This window comes from Canis aureus, chromosome 7, assembly GCF_053574225.1.
Source record: "Canis aureus isolate CA01 chromosome 7, VMU_Caureus_v.1.0, whole genome shotgun sequence".
Taxonomy (NCBI): domain Eukaryota; kingdom Metazoa; phylum Chordata; class Mammalia; order Carnivora; family Canidae; genus Canis; species Canis aureus.
In genome coordinates, this window is record NC_135617.1 from 10,598,070 (window position 1) to 10,620,609 (window position 22,540).

Genomic DNA, 22,540 nt, shown 5'->3' on the forward strand with positions numbered 1-22,540 from the left:
TTTTTCTCATGACAGTGTAGAAATCTTGAAAGTATAAAAGAAAATGCAAAATTAAATGTCACATCAATGTGTGCACTTCTAATTTTAATGATTTTTTTTTACAATTCAAATCAAGGCTAGGAGATATAATGGACTGCCTTCTAAGGTTTTTGAGCAGGTTTAATTTCTATTTATGTTAATAAAGTCAAACATTATGCTGGGATGCATTCCCTCTTCAGCCTGTCCATCTGTTATATGACCAGAATGACCTTCCTTGTTTCTTCTTCATTTGTACAGATTTTTTTCCCCTTGGTTGAATCAAAAAAAAAAAAAAAAAAAGAATAAAATAGCCTTCTGCCTTCTTTCATTTAAAGTGACTAATGAACAACTTTAATTTTATATACATAGGAGAGCGAATTCTTCTTCCCCTAACACACACCATATCCTTAATTGATACTGCAGACCACCTAGGGCACTAAGTACGTAGTATGAAAAGAGATGAAAAGGAAAGGTCATCATTATGAAAAAATAATCACAAAGCGCATGGATTCAGGAATAATTTTTAAAATATTCTAAAACTTCAAGAGAATGGAGTAGTCATATTTTTTTTAAATGTCTGCAAGATACTGTTTTCTTTTTAATGAGATTAAGGAGCTTGAAATCTTTTACTCCTCAACAATTTAAAAAGACTGCTATTTTTTATTTTATTCGCTTCAATTGACTGAATCAGTTGGCTGCTTTGTATTCTCTGTGGGTGCGATGACAGCTATCATTTGATTCAGTGAAAAACAAAAGCCATTAAATAGATGGAGTCATGTACAAATTACCAATTAAATGATTGAGCATCTTATTTTTTGAAATGATTGATTTTGTATCTTTCTTATTCCATTTAGGGGTTTTTCTAGAAAGGGTCAGAATGGTCTTGAGTGGAAGAAATGTGGGGCTGAGTATTTGGGTTCTATTTCTGATGCTTTTTCTGGTTTTTCTGAGCGATCTTGGCTAAATTTCTAGTACCTCAAGTTTTCTCTCTGTAAAGTAAAAAGTCAGCTAAAAGTATATGTGGCAAAGGTTTTGCAACTTAAAATGTTGAATACGTTTAATTCATTGGCATTACATGTATCTGAATTATGTTCATTTTCAGAAGGTTTCATCTTGAATTATTACTTTTCCTTCAAGGCCACACAAGGTCATATAATAATGCTTTTTTGCTTCCTCTTATTTTTTTCATCCACTTTGCTTCCTGTGTTTTACATTATTTTTAGTTGTTGAAACTATGAGGATTCATTCTCAATGAATGTTCTACTGCTTATGTGATCCTCAAAGACGGCTTTTAATCTCTTTTGACTGACGTTGATGTGTTTTAACTTAAAATTTTGTCTTTAAGATATCATTATATACTATGCATTTGGATTTTGTGTGTGTGTGTGGATATCCAGCAAATCCAACTAAAGTGTATGGGTTCAGTTGTGGAAAGGGAGTATGTTTTTTATGAATTTGAACATCTCAAAATTACATTAGACATTATGAGTTAAACAAAATACACTTTATAGAATTCAGAGATGAGAACTGATTTTTCATGCAGTTGTGAAATCAGGCTGCTCTGGAAGATCTAGAAATCAGAGGCAAATCTAGAGGCCCTGGTTCTTTTGTAACCCATGAACAGTAGTTACAGTGGCTTTGCTTATGGTGCCAACTCAATTCTTACTGTCTTTCCTCTTCTGTTAGGCTTAGTCTTTGATCTATTCTGTAACAGCATTAAAGCTGAGTGTGTTGCCAGACCCATGTAGGAAGAGAGGCAGTAAGGAGTAATAGGGAAATTAAAATAGAGATTTATCCTCATGTCAGCTCTTGGCTAAAATTGTGGCTGTCCTGAGTCAACTTAGTATTTTTATTTGTGAAGGGCTGTTATACAGACATTCTTTTATGTGTTCTTCTATTTGTTTGTTAAGTAAAAAAAAATTATCATGGACTTACTACAAATAAATCACTGTTCAAAGTGCTAGGAAAACAGTCATGAAAAGGGAAGCATAATTGCCATCTGACAAGACTGTCCTTATTCTTGTTACTTTGAGTGTAAATCATGGGGATTAGGGAGATGATGGGAATATTAGTTGCAGGGGTAATTTTTTCCAAAGGTCCTATGGAAATACCCATTTAGTATATTTTATTCATTCCCACAATCTTGGGAATATATTAAATTTTTCTTATTTGATCATATTATTAATCACAGAATTCTGGAGCATCAAACATACTAAAGTTTGAAATTTCAGTTTGTTATATGGAATTACATAGATTATTTCTGTTCTGTTCACTTTGGGGAGAATAAATTGATTTTCATTGCCACAGGGGGGTTGTAAACAATAGTGACAGAAGTTTTCTGGAAATGGATAAAAAAGAAACCGTTTTCTTGAATTTTTCTGATGCATTTAGAATCCACTATAAGGTTGCATTTTAATGATTTATAAAGTTTTCTTGTGAATTACTAATTCGTTTATCTACTGATAGTAATTTTTCTGGCTCTGTTGAGACATAATTGATATATAAAATTGTGTAAGTTTAAAGTACATAACATGTTAATTTGACACACTTAAATAGTGCAATATGATTACCACTGTAGTGTTAGCTAACACCATCAAGTCACATAATTACCATTTCTTCCTTGTCTTGAGAACACTTAAGACCTATTCTTTTAGCATTAAATATAGTATCGTTAGCTATAATTACAAAGCTGTGCATTACATCCTCAGAACTTATTTATCTTTTAACTGGAAGTTTGTACTTTGGCCAACATCTTCCCATTTCCTTCTCCCCCTCCCCAGAGCCTGGTAACTACCATTTGATTATGTTTTTACAGTTCAGTTTTTAGATTCCATGTGTCCGTGATATCCTACAGTATTTGTCTTTCACTATCCAACTTATTTCACTTTGCATAATGCCCTCAAGGTCTATGTATGTTGTCTCAAATGATAGGATTTCCTTCTTTCTCATGACTGAATAATATTCCATTGCATACATATATTTTCTTTGTTCATTCATCCATTGACAGATACTTAGATTGTTTTCAGATCTTGCTTATTGTGAATAATGTTGCAGTGAACGTGGGTGTGTCGATATCTTTTTGATATCCTATTTTCATTTCCTTGGCATATATACCCAAAAGTGGAATTGCTGGATCATCTGGTAGTTCTACTTTTAATTTTTTGAGGAACCTCCATAAAGATTTTTTTTAAAGATTTTATTTATTTATTTATTCCTGACAGAGAGAGAGAGAGGCAGAGACACAGGCAGATAGAGAAGCAGACCCTATGCAGAAGCCCGACACAGGACTCGAACCCGGGTCTCCAGGACCACTCCCTGGGACGAAGGCGGCACTAAACTGCCGAGCCACCCAGGGATCCCCTCCATACTGTTTTCCATAGTGACTGTACCAATTTACATTCTCACCAACAGGGCATAGGTTTCTCTTTTCTGCATATCCTCACCAGCGCTTGTTCTTTTGTCTTTTTGATGATAGCCATTCTCACAGGTGTGAGGTGATATCTCACTATGGTTTTGATTTGCATTTCCTTGATGATTAGTTATTTTGAGCAGCTTTTCATGTACCTGGTGGCCATTATAGTTTTTCTTATATGCTACTTAAGATCCATGAAAATATGTAACAGTTATGTACATTAGGATGCATAATGAGCTACAAGTACCCCTACTGGGGCTAATGGTCAGTGGGTGTGACACTTGGGGCTGTTCAGGTCATTTCTGGCTGTTTCTATTCTAGTTGTTTTGGGATTATATCCTACCATTTGGTAAACATGTTGCATATCTCCTCATCATCACTCAACTTTTGAACAAGGTCATTATTAATGCCCTTGAATACATCTTTTTGCTCCCTTCCCATTCCAACTCCCTTACTCTTCCCTCTTATGGGTAACCTCCTGAGTTGTATGTATATCATCCCTTTGCTATTTAAAAAAGTTTTTTACATATGTATATATCTCTATATTACAATATAGAGATATAATACAAAATATATTATACAAAATATATACAAATATTATTATATTTAATATTAATATTATACAAATATTATTATATTAAATATTATACAAAATATAATACAAAATATTATTTAGTCGTGTTGCTCTGAGTATTATAAAAATAGTGTAATACTATATACATTTATCTGTGATTTGCCATTTTTGCTTAATGTGCTATTTGAGTCCAAATGAAAAAAACAAAACAAAACAAAACAAACAAACAAACAAAAAAAAAAAACCAAATGAGATGCACTGGTATGGTCCTGTGAAGTAGTTCACTTTTTTCCACAGTGTCTTGCAATGACACTTCATAAATCACATTGCATGCAGCTAGAAGCCTGTTCCTGGGCTGTCTATTCTGTTTCATTGGATCAAATTTTCTTTTGAAACTCCTCATTCCAATACCACATTGTTGTAATTGTCCTTTATAATAAATGCTTATACTTAGTAGGGCAACCAAGGACTGTAGTCTAGCATTTTGACACGGAAAATTGATCTTCACACTTGTCATTAACATGGTAGGTTTCTCCATTTACTTATATTTTATTTTCCCATATTTAATTCCTTTCATAAATGAACTTTCTCTAAACGAGTCTGTTTTTAAATTTACACTTTATACCAGTAACATCTCAGTGTAGAGAAATGCAATTGATTTTTTATATGGATCTTCTCTCTGACTTGTCAGACCCTCATCTCTAATAATTTTTCTGGAGATTCTTTTAGGTATTTTATATATGAGATTACATAATTTATGAGAATAACAATTTTGCTTCTTTCTTTTCAGCACATATGTTTTTTTTTTAAATCAATTCTTAAATTGTAGGGATACCTGGGTGGCTCAGGTGGTTAAGTGTCTGCCTTCAGCTCAGGTTGTGATCCCAGGAGCCTGGGATCAAGCCCTGTTTTGGTCTCCCTGCTCAGCGGGGAGCCTGCTTCTTGCTCTCCTTCTGCCCCTCTCTTGTGCCCTCTCTCTCTCAAGTAAATATTCTTTAAAAATTAAAAAAATGTAAATTGCACATAATAAAACTTACTTCGTGCAGCACACAGTTCTATGACTTTTAGCAGATGCATAAAGTCTTCTATTTATCACCATGATCCAAATGAAGAACATTTTTGTCATCTTCCTCCAATACCCCCACCACCATGCCATGGATCTGTAGTCCTTTCCTTCCCACTCCCACAAGCCCTGGAAACTACTGATTTGTTCCTTATCCCTAAGTTTTGTCTTTTCTAGAATTTTACAGAAACGGAGTCTTATTGGATGTGAATACAAGTTATGTTTCTCTTAGGAAAATACCTATTAGTATATGTTTAACTCTATAAGAAGCAGCCAAGCTATCTTCCGGTGTCTGGACTGTTTGCATTCTCACCAGTGTTCTAGTTATGTTCCATCTTCATTAGCACTTGTTTATTCTCAGCATGATTGACTGATTGATTGATTTATCTATTTAAAGAAAGCTCCAATCAATGCAGGGCTGGAATTCACAACCTCGAGATCAAGATCTAAGCTGAGATCAAGAGTCAGTCACTTAACCAACTGAGCTACCCAAGTGCCCCAACAGCTTTTAAATTTATTTCCTTATTCTTGAGTTCTGAGAGTTTAACATTTTCTTAATACAAGTCTTTGTCAGATATGTAATTTGTAATTATTTTCTCCCAGTTCAAAGCTTTTCTTTCTCAATAGTGTCTTTTTCAGAGTAAAACACTTAAAATTCTTATAGTTCAAGATACTAATATTTTCTCTTTTATTTCATGCTTTAGGGGTCAAATCTAGTTCTGCCTAAATTCAGTGTTCCAAAGGTCTTCTCCTGTGTTTTTTTAAAATGCTGTACATTTTACATTTTGTATATAGACCTGATATAGTTTGAGTTAATATTTCATATAAGATGTGAAGTGTGGACTGAGGGTTTTTTTTGCATATAAGTATCTGTCTCATTTTCTAAGGACTATTTGTGTGTGTGTGTGTGTTTGATACAAGAAGATAAACAGGTATATTTCTCTACCCAAATGGAATTTGACTCTTTTTGGTCAGGAGTAAAAAAAAAAAAAAAAAAATCTGCATATTTTTGCCACCTCATATTGGAAGTTTAGCAGATCAAACACGCTGGCCATCAGTGCTCCAATTACAATAGTGTAACTGCATATCATCTCTGGCACTCTGGCTACTGCTGGGGAAACCAATAGAGGGAAATTATTATTTTTTATGGAAGCAGAATTTTCTTTTTTTTTAAGCAGAATTTTCTGTTTTGTATTACCTCCCATAAGATTGTGAATTTTAATTTATTATTTTATTTTGTTTTTTTAAGATTTTATTTATTTATTCATGAGACACACACACACACAGAGAGAGAGAGAGAGAGAGAGAGAGAGAGAGAGAGAGAGAAAGACACAGGCAGAGGGAGAATCAGGCTCCATGCAGGGAGCTCGACATGGGACTTGATCCTGGGTCTCCAGGATCAGGCCCTGGGCTGACGGTGGCACTAAACCGCTGGGCCACCCGGGCTGCCCAAGATTGTGTATTTTTAAAGGTAACTAATGATTGCAGAAAAATTTCTAAGAAGATACAACATTTTGTGTCATTTGATCAGATGAGACTATCAGATGAAGTGATCAGAGGGACAGGACTATTTTTTACCCAAGAATGTGTTAGAATAAGGAAGCTCTGCTGACAGACTGCCAAATTCCACCTCTGGCTTATAACCACAGTGTACATAAATCAGATGTTATCAGTTCCCTGAAGCTTGTATCCACAAGCAAACCCTTTTCTTCCAACATGTTTAGTGATAATCAAATCTTTGTACCTAGATGTGCCATAAAAGGAACTAATAGTTATTAAGCTTCTGATAAATGGTAGCAGAGGATTCGGTATTTTACATTTACCCTAATTCAGGGTAGCTTCACATTTATCTAGTGGGGAGGTACTAGTATCCCACCTCCATAGTGGAAGAAAGTGAAGTTGAGAGAGTAAAGAGCTTGCTCATAGTTGTACACCTAGAAAATGGAAGAGCCAGGTATCAAACACAGTAATGATGCTGCCAAAGCCCAGGAGTAAAATCTGGGAATAGATTCTACCCTGTAAATCTTTAAATAGCCCCCCTTTTAAAAAAGATTTTATTTATCTATTTATGAGAGACACAGAGAGAGAGAGAGAGAGAGGCAGAGACACAGGCAGAGGGAGAAGCAGGCTCCATGCAGGGAGCCTGATACAGGATTCGATCCCAGGTCTCCAGGATCACACCCTGGGCCAAAGGCAGACGCTCAACCGCTGAGCCACCCGGGCTGCCCTTTAAATCCCTTTTTGATACAACATTCTCAATGTTGCTGAGAAAGGACTTTTTTTTTTTTTTTTTAAGAGAGCTTATTGGTTAGTTCAAAGTCCTTAGTATTGAAGTCCCTTGGGCTGAAGTGTGGTGGTTGGCCTACATCGTTCCCATGTGCTCTAACCATGAGAGCTCTGCTGGACCATGGAGCCATATAGCCTTGGCACTTAGGGAGCTAAAAAAATATAATGAAGTCCCTGTCTCCATCCATCACAAAGGAATCTTAAGGAGAGCTGCAGAGGGACCTACTTTATCAAACAACTGAAAAATAGCATGTGTTTACTCTCAGCAAGGAGGATTGATTTTTACTTGTTCTGTTTTCAATTAATTTACCTAATTTAACCTTTAAAAATGTCACCTTCCCTTCCAACCTCAGTAATAAATATACATTTTTTTTTTTTTTTTTGCTGATTTAATTTTAGAAGCCTCCACATTTACTCTCAGCAGCTGCTGCCCTTTTGGATTTAGTTGGGATAGGAAGGAGAAAAGGGACTTGTGAAAACAAAGCTTTTAGATCATGTCTTTTCTTTTTTAACTTTTACCAGCTCGAGGTTCCAGAATGTGTACAATGTATACAATGTATTCTCCTGGGTTGACAGTAGAACGGTAGGGTTGAGGGAGAATAATAAATCAATGTTAAGTTAATAAAACCAAACACTATAAAGAGTATCCAGCTATGGAGGACTTCCCATGTTGGAAACGAACGATTTCAGAGGCTGTTGCTGAAGGAAATGCATGTCTTTTGCTTTGAAGTCACTAATAAATATTAGTGCCTGCGCACAACACCTTCACTCAGCTCCGTAGCATCGCCGGTAGACCAGTGCTTCTCAAAATTTCATGTGCATTCAGATCACCTGGGAGTCTTGTTAAAATGCAGATGTGATTCACCATCAAGCCTGGGGTGGGGCTCGAGATTATGCATTTCTAATGAGCTCCTACGTGATGCTGATCCCTAGGTTTGCATTTTGAGCAGCAAGGCTGTAGAAATTTTGATCCCTGAAACATATAATCTTTTTAAAGGACTCTCCATGGAAAACATGGCCTATGTTTGCACATACTATACCCATATAAAGAGAAGCATTTAGCCTAATTTTTTTTTGATGGATGGCTTGGACTATAAGAATTTATGCTAATAAGTATTTATATACAAGGAAGACAAATTGAATGATGACAGCTACAATTTATGACTAAGTCCATGCTAGGTGCTGTGCTTAGGAACTTTATATATACGACATTATTTAGTTCTCACATCCTCCAGGAGAGAATATGTAAACCAAAACAGACAACAACGGTTAATAGCTAATCAAGTGGTAGAAACTGAATTCAGATTTTGGTTGCTTGCCTCTAAAAGCTATGTTGTTAATAACTATTCTATTATAAGCCAAAGGACAGTAGTTTTGGGGTGCCTAGGTGGCTCTGTTGGCTAAGCAGCTGATTGGTTTTGGCTCAGGTCACAATCTCAGGGTTGTGAGATCCAGCCCTGCATAAGGCTCCATGCTCAGTGGGGAGTCTCCTTGAGATTCTCCCTCTGTCCCTCCTCCTGCGCTCTCTCTCTCTCTCAAAAATAAATTAAAAACACTTTAGGACAATGATTCTAAAACATTTTAAATGAAAAAAAATTTTAAATATTGTTTTTTTATTCATGAGAAACACAGAGAGAGAGGCAGAGACATAGGCAGAAGGAGAGGCAGGCTCCCCAGGGGAGCCTGATATGGGACTCGATCCTAGGACTATGGGATCATGACTTGAGCCGAAGGCAGACGCCAAACCACTGAGTCACCCAGGCACCCCTTAAGTGAAATTAAAAGACCGAAAACATGAACTTTTCAGGTCAGATATGGATTTTAAAGCCTGAGTCTCCCATTTACCACTTGTTTGACCCTGAGAAAGTTTTGTAGTTCAGTTAATTTATTTGAAATTGATAATACCTGCTCTGCTCTTCTCTCTGTTTTGAAGGTGTGAAGATAGAATGAGATCAGGATGTGATGTTCTTGTGAACTGTAAGACAGTGCACAGAGGTCACTTCCTCCCCTCCCCAGACACTTACTGTCCGTTACATGTCAAGAAGACGCATCACGACTTAAAAGAATTATTTCTGGCCCAATCTCATTTGATACTTGCAGGTAGGGAAAGCTTATGCAAATAAGCAGGTCCCAGCACCGAATGAAGAACTGTCTAATGCAGGACACTCAGTTGGATTCTGCTCAATTGGGGCCTGTTTCCTTACCTTCCATTTGAAGAAGATAGGGCTGACAATCTTTAAATTCCTCCTCCCCAGTTCTAACAGCTGAGTTTTGAGTATAGCTTTCAAGTGATGTATTAACTTCCAATTGGTTAGGTGTCTTTACAGGTTTTGGATGATGGTGACGACAACAATGATGATTTCGCAACCTTGCCTCTGTTTCTTTGTGGATAATCACTTCTCTCAAATTCTAGTAAGGGGATTTTCCTTCTTAGAAGCTGCAAGTGGATTTCTTTCTGAGTAAATGTAAAAGTAGGAAAGAACTTACAGAGATGATAAAAGAAGGTGTAATTTGCAGCCTGAGAGTTGAGATCGCACTGTTTTAGACAGAGGGCTGTTTTAGGGAAATGGGACCTGCAACCTAGCTTTAGTACATATTAACAAATTTTAATGTTGAGGGGAAGCAGCAGGAACAAAGATATATGCTCTGTTTATATGGAGTCAGGGAGAAACCCCAAACCAAATAAATTCCTGAGCTCCATGGGTAGAGTTTGGAAGGAAAGGTTGGCCATGACTGAGAGAAGATCCAGAAGCCAGATGGGTGCTATATCAGAGAAGTGAATGGGTCAGATGCCTATGAAACAGCAGGGAAAACATGACGAAGGGGGGTGTGCTTCGTAGACATAATAACTTACCATCACCACTAAGTATGATGCTACATTTTATTCTGACAGCATTTCTTTGTCACAGAAATATGAATCTCCATTTGGCAAACGAAGAAATTAAGCCTCAGAGAGGTTAATTTATTTACTTCTGAATAGAGAAATGAGAAACTAAATTCCAAGCATTTCTCACTGTGCCCTGTAGCCTCTTTTAAGCCACAGTTATTGGAGTACATATATTCCACAAAGCAATAAAAGTGTCCATTAAAATTATGATAAGTATATGTATTCTCCTTGTTCCAAAATCTAATTCTCACAACGTAGAAGATGTTAGGTTCAATTCTGAAGTCTGCTCTAGGAGAACTCAAAATCCTTCTTCCTTTTCCTTCCCTTCCCTGCACCTGTGTTGATATTCTTGGGACATTGACTCTGGACTGCCTCTTACAGGGCTGGGAAGAACTGTGTCTGTCCTGGCTGAGAGAAGAGGAAGGATCATGTCTTTCAGAGTCCGTGAGGATCTTCATAGAATATTTTCCACAGTATCTAGAGTTTCTAGAGGGTGCATTGGCAAATATGGTGCCTCTGTGGATTGACTAAAATTGTAAAATATGTAAAAATAGTATTGGCAAAGATAATAAAAAAAGGCAGAGACTCCATAGCTATCATATAGGAAATCATTACCTTGTTGAGGATGTTGTGTTTCCTTATGCCCAAGGTAGGTCTCTTTTTCCTGGATTCTCTGCCTGGCTCTAACTTTTACAAGTTATTCAGATCTGTAGATTATTTTTACTGTGTTTACTCTGCTTACTTGACACCCTAGCTTAAATCTGGTGAAAACCAGTAGTTTTTTTTTTCTTTTTTTTTTTTTTTAAAGGAGAGCTTTGAGAGTGTTAGTGTGTGTCTCACCACAATGATCTCTCTGCTCTGGGTGCTGCATTAGATTGCTGACGCCCACAGGCTGGGCCTGTTTACCCCGGGGGGCCTGGTCTGAGGCTGGCCTGGGCTAAGAAGCAGGTCCACAGCTGCAGCCTTTGATTGCTGACCTTTTTATTGAAACTCTGTGGATGCAGGGATTTTCTATGTTTTAATGTTGTTCATAAGGCAATGTTATATTCCACACATTTTGAAGAGTTTAGGGAAATGATTTTCAGAAATAACCAGGAAGATAAACGAACGATAGATACTGTTTACAACTAAACTCCTTGTGATCAGGTGTCCTTTTTATGCTTGGCTGCCTTTTATTCTACATTTTGTTTTTTCCCGGGATCAGGCAAGTGTGCACCCTTCCAGAACCCTCATTTCCTGCCAGATTTTGGCCTCTAGTATAAAGGCACTGGCTCATTTGTTTGTTTTGTGTGCTCTCTCTCCCTGCATTGGACTTGGCCTTCCGGGCCACTTGCTTGCTAGCATACCCTAAATGGAAAAAAAAAAAAGTGGCAAGTAATAAAATCCTATTTTCAAATACTGAGAACTACAAACTGAAATATTAGTATGTAGTGCTCCCTCTCAACGTGCGTATCTTATATTTCCCCAAACACATTATCAAAGGAAATTGGCCCCAGAGTGGTAAGAAACAAACAAACAACAAACACACATATTCTAAATGGAAATTTAGCTATGTATGGAGGATTCCTAGTAATTGGTAGGAAAACCTTAGTTCTTACCTATTTATGGATCCTGGGAGTAATGCATTGGTGTTTGAAAACCAGTATCTTCTTGAAAATGTTATATAGTGCCTTTATTTGGGGGGAAAACTAGTTTTAGCTTTGGCTTAGTCAGTTATTTGCTTTATAATTTTTTTTATCTGTAAAAGAAAAATCACATCTCATCCATGACAGAAGAGTGTACTGTAGAGAGGGAAATTTAAATTCACTTAGACAAAGAGGCATAGGAATGACAGCAATTATTAAGGTTAGATTTGCCTATAACTCTTGATTCTGGTATTGTATATTGTTCACGGGTAAGTGCTTTATAAGGTTTGGATATAGAAATAACTCATCTTGACGTATCGTATAAAAACTTTGACATTCCATAGTTTCCACCTGTTAGCAGGATATATGTTTTCAGTTTTTTTGAAAAACTTTATTATGATACCTATTAATGTACCCCAGTTAATTTTAGAATGATAAAAGAGCTACTTGCATTAAACCTTTTTTATTAATCTTTGAAATGAGATATTGATAAAATATTTCTTGTAATGGCAAAACTAAGCTATGGTGGTGACATCAGAATGGTGGCTTCCTTTGTGAGAAGGAATGGACTGGAAAGAGGCACAAGTGAACCTTCTGGTTGCCGGAGATGTTATATGTCTTGATTTAGGTGATGGCTATATGATGTGCCATATCTAAAATCACTTGATAGTTGTCTACTTTATGTGTGTTATACCTCAGTCAAGAAAAAAAAGGAGACCAGAAAAAGATGCTTTTAAAGACAATGCTTAAAATATCATAAAAAGAATTAATTGGTCTGAGTAGGCAAATATCAACTTGCTCTTTTCTTGCTTAGTTTCTCCCTGCCATCCAAATCCACCAACCTAACAAAAAAGTTTAATAGCAAGATCAATAGACGTAACACAAACATTTTCCCAATTATAGGAGAAAGACTTTATATAGTTCAATACAAATAGGTAATAAAAACTAGTAAGGAGAGTATTAATGCTCCCAAATTGAAATAGGAAAAGGGAAAACCGTGAAATTCTTTGAAAGAAGATCAGTAAACCAATGAAAAAGGTGTCCAAACCCATTAAAACTTGAAGCACTTCAAATTAGAGCAAGATAATGTTATTTTAAAAATTAGTAGAGACAGTTGAGAGATTTTTACTATTTAATATTATTATAAAGGCAGTCTTTTCACATTGCCTCTCTATATATTTATATATATATATTTAAGTTTTTATTTATTCATGAGATACACAGAGAGGCACAGAGACTCACATTACCTATATTTTAAAGAATTTAGAGAAATGCACTTTTCAGAGACAAAATACTTTGGAGTCTAGCTACAAGATTGGGTACCATTTTTAAAAATGTTCTGTCCAATTGTATTTCTCAGTTTGACACACTTAAGAGTTTTAAATTCTTTCATTATAAAATATAAATATCATTTTCTATTTCATTACAGTTGTGAGCCTCCTATAATTTTTCAGAAATCCGGAAGTTGAGGGTTAGATGGTCAGTTTCTCCTGAGTTACTGGATTCAGATGCTCTTTAACAAGATACCATAATTTGTCATCCACCAAGAAACCTCGTGAAATAAGAGGTCTCAGTGCTGAATCCTGTGAATTCTCAAAATTAAGCTCTTAATTGATATACAATGGCTTGTAAAATATTCCAGGAGAGGAGCAACTTCATGGTCAGCAAATCCAGAGAAATAGATGTACATGGGACACTTTGGGGGCAGTCGATACTGGCCGTGAACTCATTCTCACCGTATGTGCATCGTCTTCTGGCCTTTCCTGAACTATCTCAACTGTGTGTGCCTCCCAGAACATGGACCCAGTGTGTTCCCTCTGTTTATCAATCCTTTTCCCCTATTGCCCATGAAATGAACGAATCCTTTATGAGTCTGCTTAAATACCTGATATTTGTCTCCAGGCTCCCAGAACCCATCTGCCTGGAGCTGGGTACTCTTCCTACAGGCTCCCATAGCATTCACCACACATTGCTGTCATTATTTGCATACGAGACCTTGGGCATGAACCATGTGTTATTAGTGGACTATGTGTTATTCAAATACAGACACTTTTATTTCCAGTGCCTGGAGTTTGAATAAATTAATGCATATTTATAAAATGGGTGAGAATAATTATAATCACACAGGGAGGCAACGTGGCAGAGCAGAAAGAACTTTGAAAATGATGAGAGAGATTGGCTGCATATGTTGGTAGTTGTGTGACCTGGGAAGTCATTTAACTTCTCTGAGCATCAGTTTCCATGTGTTCCAAATGGTGCTAATAATACATACCAATTCAAATCATGAGAATGAAATGTAGGAATTCATTTGGAGAACAGCTGTGAAACCCTGGAGTTCCTGGCACACAGTGGACATTGACTTCTTCCTTCCGTCTTCCTTCTCAACATCAGAAGGCCTTTAAGTCCCATTTTTTTCATTGGTATGAGCAAGGTTAAGGAACAAGTACGCGTCTCAAGTGTTTGCCTGTGGGTACATGCATACACACATAGGTATGAAGAGGCACTTTTCCATAGACTCTTTGTTATGGGGGCTATTTCTACCTTGGATCCTTTGAATAGCATCTAGAAGAGGATTTTGACAGCTTTTTGGAAAGATCAACCATTTTTTAGCTCAGTTTGGGTTACAAATCGATTTTTTTGATCATCAATAATTATTTTTTTAAAGATTTTATTTATTTATTCATGAGAGGTGGGGTGGGGGGTGGGGAGACAGAGACAGAGACATAGGCGGAGGGAGAAGCAGGCTCCATGCAGAGACCCCGATGTGGGACTTGATCCTGGGACTCCAGGATCATGGCCTGAGCTGAAGGCAGACGCTTAACTGCTGAGCCACCCAGGTGTCTCCATCAATAATTATTTTGAAAATCTAGACTCTTCAGTTTTGGCTTCACATTTGCCTTTCTTACAGAACACATTGTCATAAGGTTCCTGCCAATAAGGCATTCTTCATTTTAGCATTTTCATGATGCAGTCTGATTTTTTAACCTTGAAGATTTTTAATGGAGCTCTATATAAATTTACCTCAAGGTGACATAAAATATTACCGGATCCTTTTCTATACATCCTTATCACCTAAGCAGGTAAATTATTTTTGTTGTAACCTAGGAACAGATTACCCAAGTTATGTCAACTCAGTGATCATAAGTGGTAGATGAGCTCTCTGTTCTATTTTTGGCATTGCAATTATGCTGAATGGGAGCGGTTACTATTTGTTGCTAAGAGTTTAGTTACTAAAGATGCTGGCTGCTGTGCTGAAGCTTCATGTACTTTTTGACATGGTGAAATAAGCGCATCTATTAAACATTTTCCTCAATCTCCTCAGGTCACGATAAGCTTTCAGCCAGGCCATAGTATTGCTTTCAGTTGAAACATCTTTGTAGTCAAGGTCGTAAACACAGAAATATAGCTCTTTTGGATTATAGATTCTATTCTAAATATTTCTTTCTTTCATTTCTCCCCTCAGTCTGCACTTTATTTACTACTTTGTGATCTCTCATCCCCTCTCATGGCTCCCAGTAGATTCCCTGTGTTGTCATCACTTACTTCTCCTCTCTACCTGGCCTCCATGAGCAGCAGTTTTCCAGAAATTCACTCTCCCACTCCTCACTCTTACTCTTTTTCTACCATGTCTGACTTTGTTTTTTTTTTTTTTTTAATAAATTTATTTTTTATTGGTGTTCAATTTGCCAACATATAGAATAACACCCAGTGCTCATCCCATCAAGTGCCCCCCCATGTCTGGCTTTGATTCTCCAACCCTACTTAATTACCACTGCCCACTTTCCCTGAGAGAGAACTATTCATTCTTTCATTGATCCAGTACATATTTATATCATTCATTCCTCCGACATGCCAGTCATGGTGTCAGATGTCAGAACATGGCAGCAAATGATTTCTGCATCCTTGATGTTTAGCATTTAGTTGGAAGATTACCATGTATTTGTATGGCTACTCCAACACAGTCCTTTTGCTCACTGCCAAGGTTCTCTCTGGTCTTGGCTACACAAAATAAAGTTGGTAATCAGCTTTCCCAGGGAGTTTGATGGAAATGAAGAGTGTCAGGCCCAATACTGAATCAGAATCTGCATTTTAACAGGAACCCACAGTGGTTTGTGTACACACTGAAGCTGGCCAAGTGCTTTCTGTTGGAAATCCCCAGATCAGCTGTCTTAGTACCTCTCCACCCCTTTCAGGCCCCTATTCTGACACTCTTTCTTACTCTTAATGGAAAGTGTTCAACTGATTTTCTTGTTCAACTGACTAGATGGTTGAGACCATTTGCTATTTCTTCTTGTCTAGCTAAAGTGCTCTACCATGTTGGTCTTAACACATTCTTCCCTTCGTACGGGCAAATGTTTCTCTTTTAATTCCATCTTATTACCTCTTTCCTTTTTCACAAACTTACCCATTAATACCTTTTCCTTTAGTTACATTTTCCATTTTTCCAGAAAGATTCATATTTCTCCATTTCTTTAAGACTATTGTTCTGTCTTCTGCCTTGGGACACCTTTCTTCTGTATACTGAAAAATCTTCCCTTTAAGTTTTTAAGGTATAATTCCATATCTACCTTGCTCTTCACTATGGGAGAAGCCTAGACCTCACTTCCCTAATTTTTTCATCACTTACTAACTTAACCCATTGAAATCTAGATTTTACCTCTACTGTCCTACTGAAACTAATTTGGATGTCAGAAGTGACCATCTGATTGCCTCTGTCCTTATACCCTTCCTTTCTGTGTGTGCTAACATTCAGTGATGCTGACTACACTTTTCTCATTGGAAATCTTGGGCATCTGTGAGGCACCAAGTTCTCTCTTTGGTTGGTTTTCCCCTTGTTCCTCTGCGCACTCCTTTTTTGACTCATGTCTGTCTCTTCTTCCTTCCAATCACTAAATATAAGCTTTAAAAATTAATATTAATTGAGATACATTACATATAATAAAATTTACCTGTTTTAATTGCATATTTCCATGAGTTTTGACAGTGTGCATACCCAGGTAACCACCACCATCACAATCAGGTTAGAGAGCATTTCTATTGCCCCCAAAAGTTCTTTTGGCCCTTTGCAGTCTGTTCTTCCCTACCCCAGGCACCCCCCGATCTGTCTTCTGTTGGTATGCATTAGTTTCCTTTTCTGGAAATTTAGATAAATGGAATCATACATATTTACTCTTTGTTGGTTTGGATTCTTTCAGTTGGCAAACTTACTTTGCAATTCATCCAAATTACTATGTGTATCAGTACTTCATTCCTTTTTATGGCTAAGTGAAATTTTTCTATGCATATAGCACAATATATTTTCTTTAAATCCAAGTAGAGCTATTTTTCAGGGACTTCTGAATTCCCTTTCTTTCAGAACTTGTACTCTCTCATACGGCTTCTGAATCTCCACTGACAGCCTTTGCCTACATCATGGATTTTAGAATTTCATTTAAAGCTCTGTGTTTGATATCTGTTTCTGGGTTGCTAAGGAACAATTTAACCTTATAATTTCCAAACCAGGCTTCTCTCTGATCACTATATTTCTGTTAATGGTACCTTCCTTATCCTTATTGTTAACCAGGCAAAATAGGTTTTTTTTTTTGTGTGTGTGTATTGTGATGTCTTGATTTTGCTTTTTAAGCTCCACATGTTCTGTTTTTCAGCCTCTCACATCCATTCTTTCCTTTTCCAATTTTCCTGCCATCATCTGATTACAGGTCTTTTTGAAACTTCTCTGTCTGCATTTCTAGCCATTCTCTTCCCAGCTGTCATGTTTATTTTCCTAAGACAGATCTCATGATTTTCTATCCCTGCACAAGAACATCCTAGTCCTTCCCTTTTGCTTCTGGAGTAAGTCTTCATAATAAGTACCAGTAACTGAGTAACTTCTGCATGTCAGACACATTACATTAGTAATGTGTGGCTACAACTCTTGTTGAGCTGTGCCAACCTGCTGGGCAAATGAAAAGACTGTAGCAGACATGCTAGATGATTCTTGCTTCCTTTTCAGCTTCCATCATTAAGCTATTGTCTTCCCTACTTCATGAACCTCAACTAACAAACTACAAGGCTGACAAAAGCAGAAAAGTACTATTCTGACAGTTGTTGGGATGGGACTGCACTACTGATCCTAAGCAAGAGGCATGAAAACCAGGACAACTTCCAACCACAAGTTCTGTAGCCTGAAGAGACAAACACTTCTATGTGAACCCAACCACAAAGACCTATAGCTTTTCTTTACCCTGTGGAACTCCAACTGTGCTTGGACAGTGAAGTTACCAGGTCTTCAGGTGCTCCCTGATGCACGTTAGCTGAATAGTATCATTAACTTCTATTTGAACCATTTAATCAATTTGTTTTGAAAGGCAAAATTCTCACCTGTGGTAACTTGGAAGGCAGACCACCTGACTTTACAACCCATGACTCTAGAGGAAATGATTAGAAAAAGCAGAATGTTGGTGAGTCTTGGCTTCTTCTTAGTCCTTTTAGGACCAACGACTGCATGAGAAAAGCTAAATTCAGGCAAGGATTGGTTAGTTTGCAAGTAAAGATGGGAGGTGATCAACGTTTGCTGAAAGAAACCCTTTGCCTATGGCCTACAATCTGAAATGAGTGGGACCTCGGAAATTCTGGGCCTCATGAGATTTGACCAAGCCAACTGCTTTGATCCACCCAACAACAAGAATGAAGATTGTTGCTGAGGGATTTCTAGCTGTGAAGATCAGGTTGAGAGGATTGCTTAGCATATTGTCTCAGATGACTGTGAGGCAGCTGTCATGAAATTGAGGAAGATAAACACAGAAGCCAGTGACTAATGGATGAGAGTGCCAGGTTTAAAACTTCTGATCAGAAAAGAGCTCTGGCTGTGATTATTTTTACATGGTACTGACTGGAAGCAAATAGATTAAAAAAACTAGTATGTTTGGGAGAAAATTGTATTGCCAAAGCAACCAATGATGAGCCTGGACATTTTGTGATACTTCAAAATGTAACACAACTTGTGGCTTTTGTAGACTGTACCAGCAGCAAATGCACTAAGAGATGTGTAGCTCCCAAGCAGAGCATAGGCTCCAGCACCCAATTTGGATGGGGCCATGGATAAAAATGGACAAAAACATCTCTAGAGCAGATTGGCCAACTGCAGTTCTCAGATGAAATACCGTCTATGTCCTATTTTCTGTGGTCTATGAGCTAAATATTGTTTTACATTTTAATTTTTTATTAATTGACTTTTTAATAAAAAATTGAATTGTGTTTTATGAGGTATTACTCTTTTTACAGTTTTAAGTTTTTTATTTTTCCAACTTACTGAGATATAATTGATAAATGAATCTGTAGTATATTTAAAGTGTGCGACATGATTTTGTGAACATATACATTGTGAAATAATTACTATAATCAAGTTAATTAATGTTTATGTCATTTCACAAAGTTAACCTTTTTTTTTTTTTTGAGAATGCTTAACATCCATTCCAGTAGCAGATTGTGAGTATAAAATATAGGATATATAGGATTGTTAACTAGAGTCACCATGTTGTATATTAGATTTTCACCACATATTCACCTTATAATTGAAAGTTGGTACTCTTTGATCAGTATCTTCTTATTTCCCACCCCATCTCCAGCCCTTGGCAACCCCCAATCTCTTCTGTTTTTATGAGTGTGATTTTTTTTTAAAGCTTCTACATGTAAGTGTTATCATACAGTGTTTGTCTTTCTGTGTCTGGCTTTTTTCATTTGGCATACTGCTCCAGTTTCAGCCATGCTGACACAAATGGTAGGGTTTCTTTCTTTTTTAAGGCTGAATAGTATTCCTGTATATGTGTGTGTGTGCATGTGCGTGTGTATGTGTGATATTTTCTATATCCATTTGTCCATTGATGAACACTTAGGTTGTTTCCGTATCTTGGCTATTGTAAATAATGCTGCAGTGAACATGGGAGTGCACCTATTTCTTTGAGATAGTGATTTCATTTCCTCTGGAAAAATACCCAGAAATGTGATTAGTGGGTCATAGGGTAGCTGTACTTTTAATTTTTGAGGAACCTCCATATTATTTTCCATAGTGGCTATACCCATTTATATCCCCACTGTCCTATGTTTTTAAAGAATTATAAAATTAAAAAAAATAGCAATAATAACAGGAAAGAAAAAATGTGTAATACCATATATAGACCACAAACCCTAAAATGTCTATTTTATGGCCCCATAAGAAAAATTTTGGATAACCTGTATCCTAGAGGATAAAGCCAAGAATCTCGGACAATGGCCAGATGAGTTACTCTTGAAGAACATAAGCAAGGACAGTCAGATGGACTAATTGAGGAAATTACTTCACTGCTATTTCAGAGAGATTTCATAATTTCTATTCAAGAAGATTTGATAGTTGTTTTTTTTTTAAAGAATCCTTTTTTTCTTTTTAATTTTTTATTTATTTATGATAGTCACACAGAGAGAGAGAGAGAGAGAGGCAGAGACACAAGCAGAGGGAGAAGCAGGCTCCATACACAGGAGCCCGACATGGGATTCGATCCCGGGTCTCCAGGATCGCGCCCTGGGCCAAAGGCAGGCGCCAAACCACTGTGCCACCCAGGGATCCCTGATAGTTGTTGTAATTGGTGATTTCTTACATTCTTCCCCTTTCCATATGGGAGTGACTACAGCATTTATCACATTACTTTTTGTTTGCTTTTTGCATGTTGAGGAGCAGATAATATGTTAGTTGTTTCATAGGTCACTCGACTTTTAGTAGTTATATCCAGACATTGCAAGAAGACCAGCACATCACCCCAGGGCCTGGACTTTGAACTGGCTGCGATGTCAGAAAGGGTGCTGGGTTGTATCCCTTGGGCAGGAGTTGAGTGCATTATGTATGTGGGAAGAAGGGTGAACTTGAGATAGTTGGTTGACAACAGTGTCAATTCTCCACTTTTCCTTTTGCAAACAACTCTGTGCTTTTGCTGGGTAGATGGTCGCACAGGTAGAGAGACTGCGTTTTCCAGGTAGAGACAGCGATATAACTAAGTTACAGGTTATGGGATGTGAGTGGAAGTGATAGTACAACTTTAATGTTACTACTTAAAGGGAATTTTTTGCTGTGGACTCCTTTCCTCCTTCTCACAGGCTGAAAAATGGCAGACTAGAGCGAAATGGAACCCATGAATTAAGATTATGGAGTTTCCCTGTTAGTCTTGGACCCTAACTTATAGATCGCTAGATGGCTAAGAAATAAACTATTTTATTTAAGCCCCTGTATTTTGAGGTCTTTATGCTACAGAATTTTAGTCTATACCCTCCATAATACAATGCTGAAGTCTTATTAACCTCAAATATTTCAACCATGAAGCTTTGTCATTTTTCCAACTCAAAGTAATCTCTATCTTTTGAACTCCTTGCTCTTTTCTCACGGAACTTATACTTTGTTTTAAGGTCATATTTACAGCCTTTCTCAGTAACTAGATTCTAAGCTCTTTGGGAGGTATGGGGGTAGAGAAAGGCAATATCTACCTCATTTTTAGATTTTTAGATTCAGACACAGGGTTTGAAATATAAAAGCTATTAAATAAATATTTGCTTAATTGAATCAATTCTTTAATTATTAATTTTCTAAGCAATATATGTTCATTAGCTGAATGGATATGGGAAACAGAAGATGATGAACCCATGTCAGAAATCTTTCAAATAACATGATATGATCATAGTGCATATTATCATATTACCATAGTGCATATTACCATATGTACCAACTAAATACCATATGTATACATGTATATATATAGTTTTTTCTTGTCAATATCTTTTCAGTTATAGATGATTTATATATCTGCTAAATATTTTGTTCTGAAGTAAATTACATTTCCTTGAGTATCCTTTAAAGAAAGACCATGAAATAAAATCATAATTATGGGCTGCTTAATAAATATTTCCTTTTGCAAAAAAGGAATATCTTATTTTTGGGTCATGTTAAAACAGGCAATATGTCTTTGTGGTTATGAATGTGGAATTTGGTACTAAAGAGTTCTCAGCTTGGATTCTGACTTTGTCAGTTATTAGTTGTGTGATCTTAGGAAGGAAACTTAACCTTTCTAAAGCTGTTTCCTGGTCTGTAAAGTGAGCAGAACAGCATCTGTTTTATTTTTCTTTTTTAAAGATTTCATTTATTTATTCATGAGAGACACAGAAAGAAGGCAGAGACACAGGCAGAGGGAGAAGCAGGCTTCTCACAGGGAGCCCTATGTGGAACTCCATCCCATGAGCCCGATGTGGGACGCAATCCCAGGACCCCGGAATCACAACCTGAGCCAAAGGCAGATGCTCAATCACTGAGCCACCCAGGCATCCCCAGCATCTATTTTCTAAGGTGTTAAAATAGTTACGCTAATGTATACAAAACACATTTTTATTATCATAAATTCATAAGTATTTTTGTAAGTATTCCTAAAAGATAAGGACTTTGCTCAAATACGAGCATAATATCGTTATCACAGTTCTCCAAATCAACAAAACATCCTAAAAATCATCAAGTATCTTTTCAGAGTTCAGATTTCATATTGTTTCAGAAGATGACATTTTCATTGTTTGCTTTGAAAAAAAAAGTCACAAATTATAAATAGTGGAAATTTGCCAAGCGGATAATTTACAAACGCCTTAGCTCTTTTAAAATTTCAGTCCAGAAAGTGAGCAGATTATTTCT

At 36.9% G+C, this 22,540-nt stretch overlaps 1 long non-coding RNA gene across 16 annotated transcripts in view; it reads left to right on the forward strand.

Annotated features, from left to right (window-relative positions):
• The window catches only part of LOC144317066 (uncharacterized), a 571,155-nt gene that overhangs the window by 179,488 nt on the left and 369,127 nt on the right, over positions 1-22,540 (forward strand). Inside the window, exon 5 of one of the 16 annotated variants that reach the window (XR_013382947.1) lies at positions 10,622-11,552. The exons of the other annotated variants lie outside the window; for them this stretch is intronic. This is a non-coding gene — a long non-coding RNA (uncharacterized LOC144317066). Of the gene's footprint in view, positions 1-10,621; positions 11,553-22,540 lie in introns of those variants that run through there. 16 annotated transcript variants of the gene reach the window in all.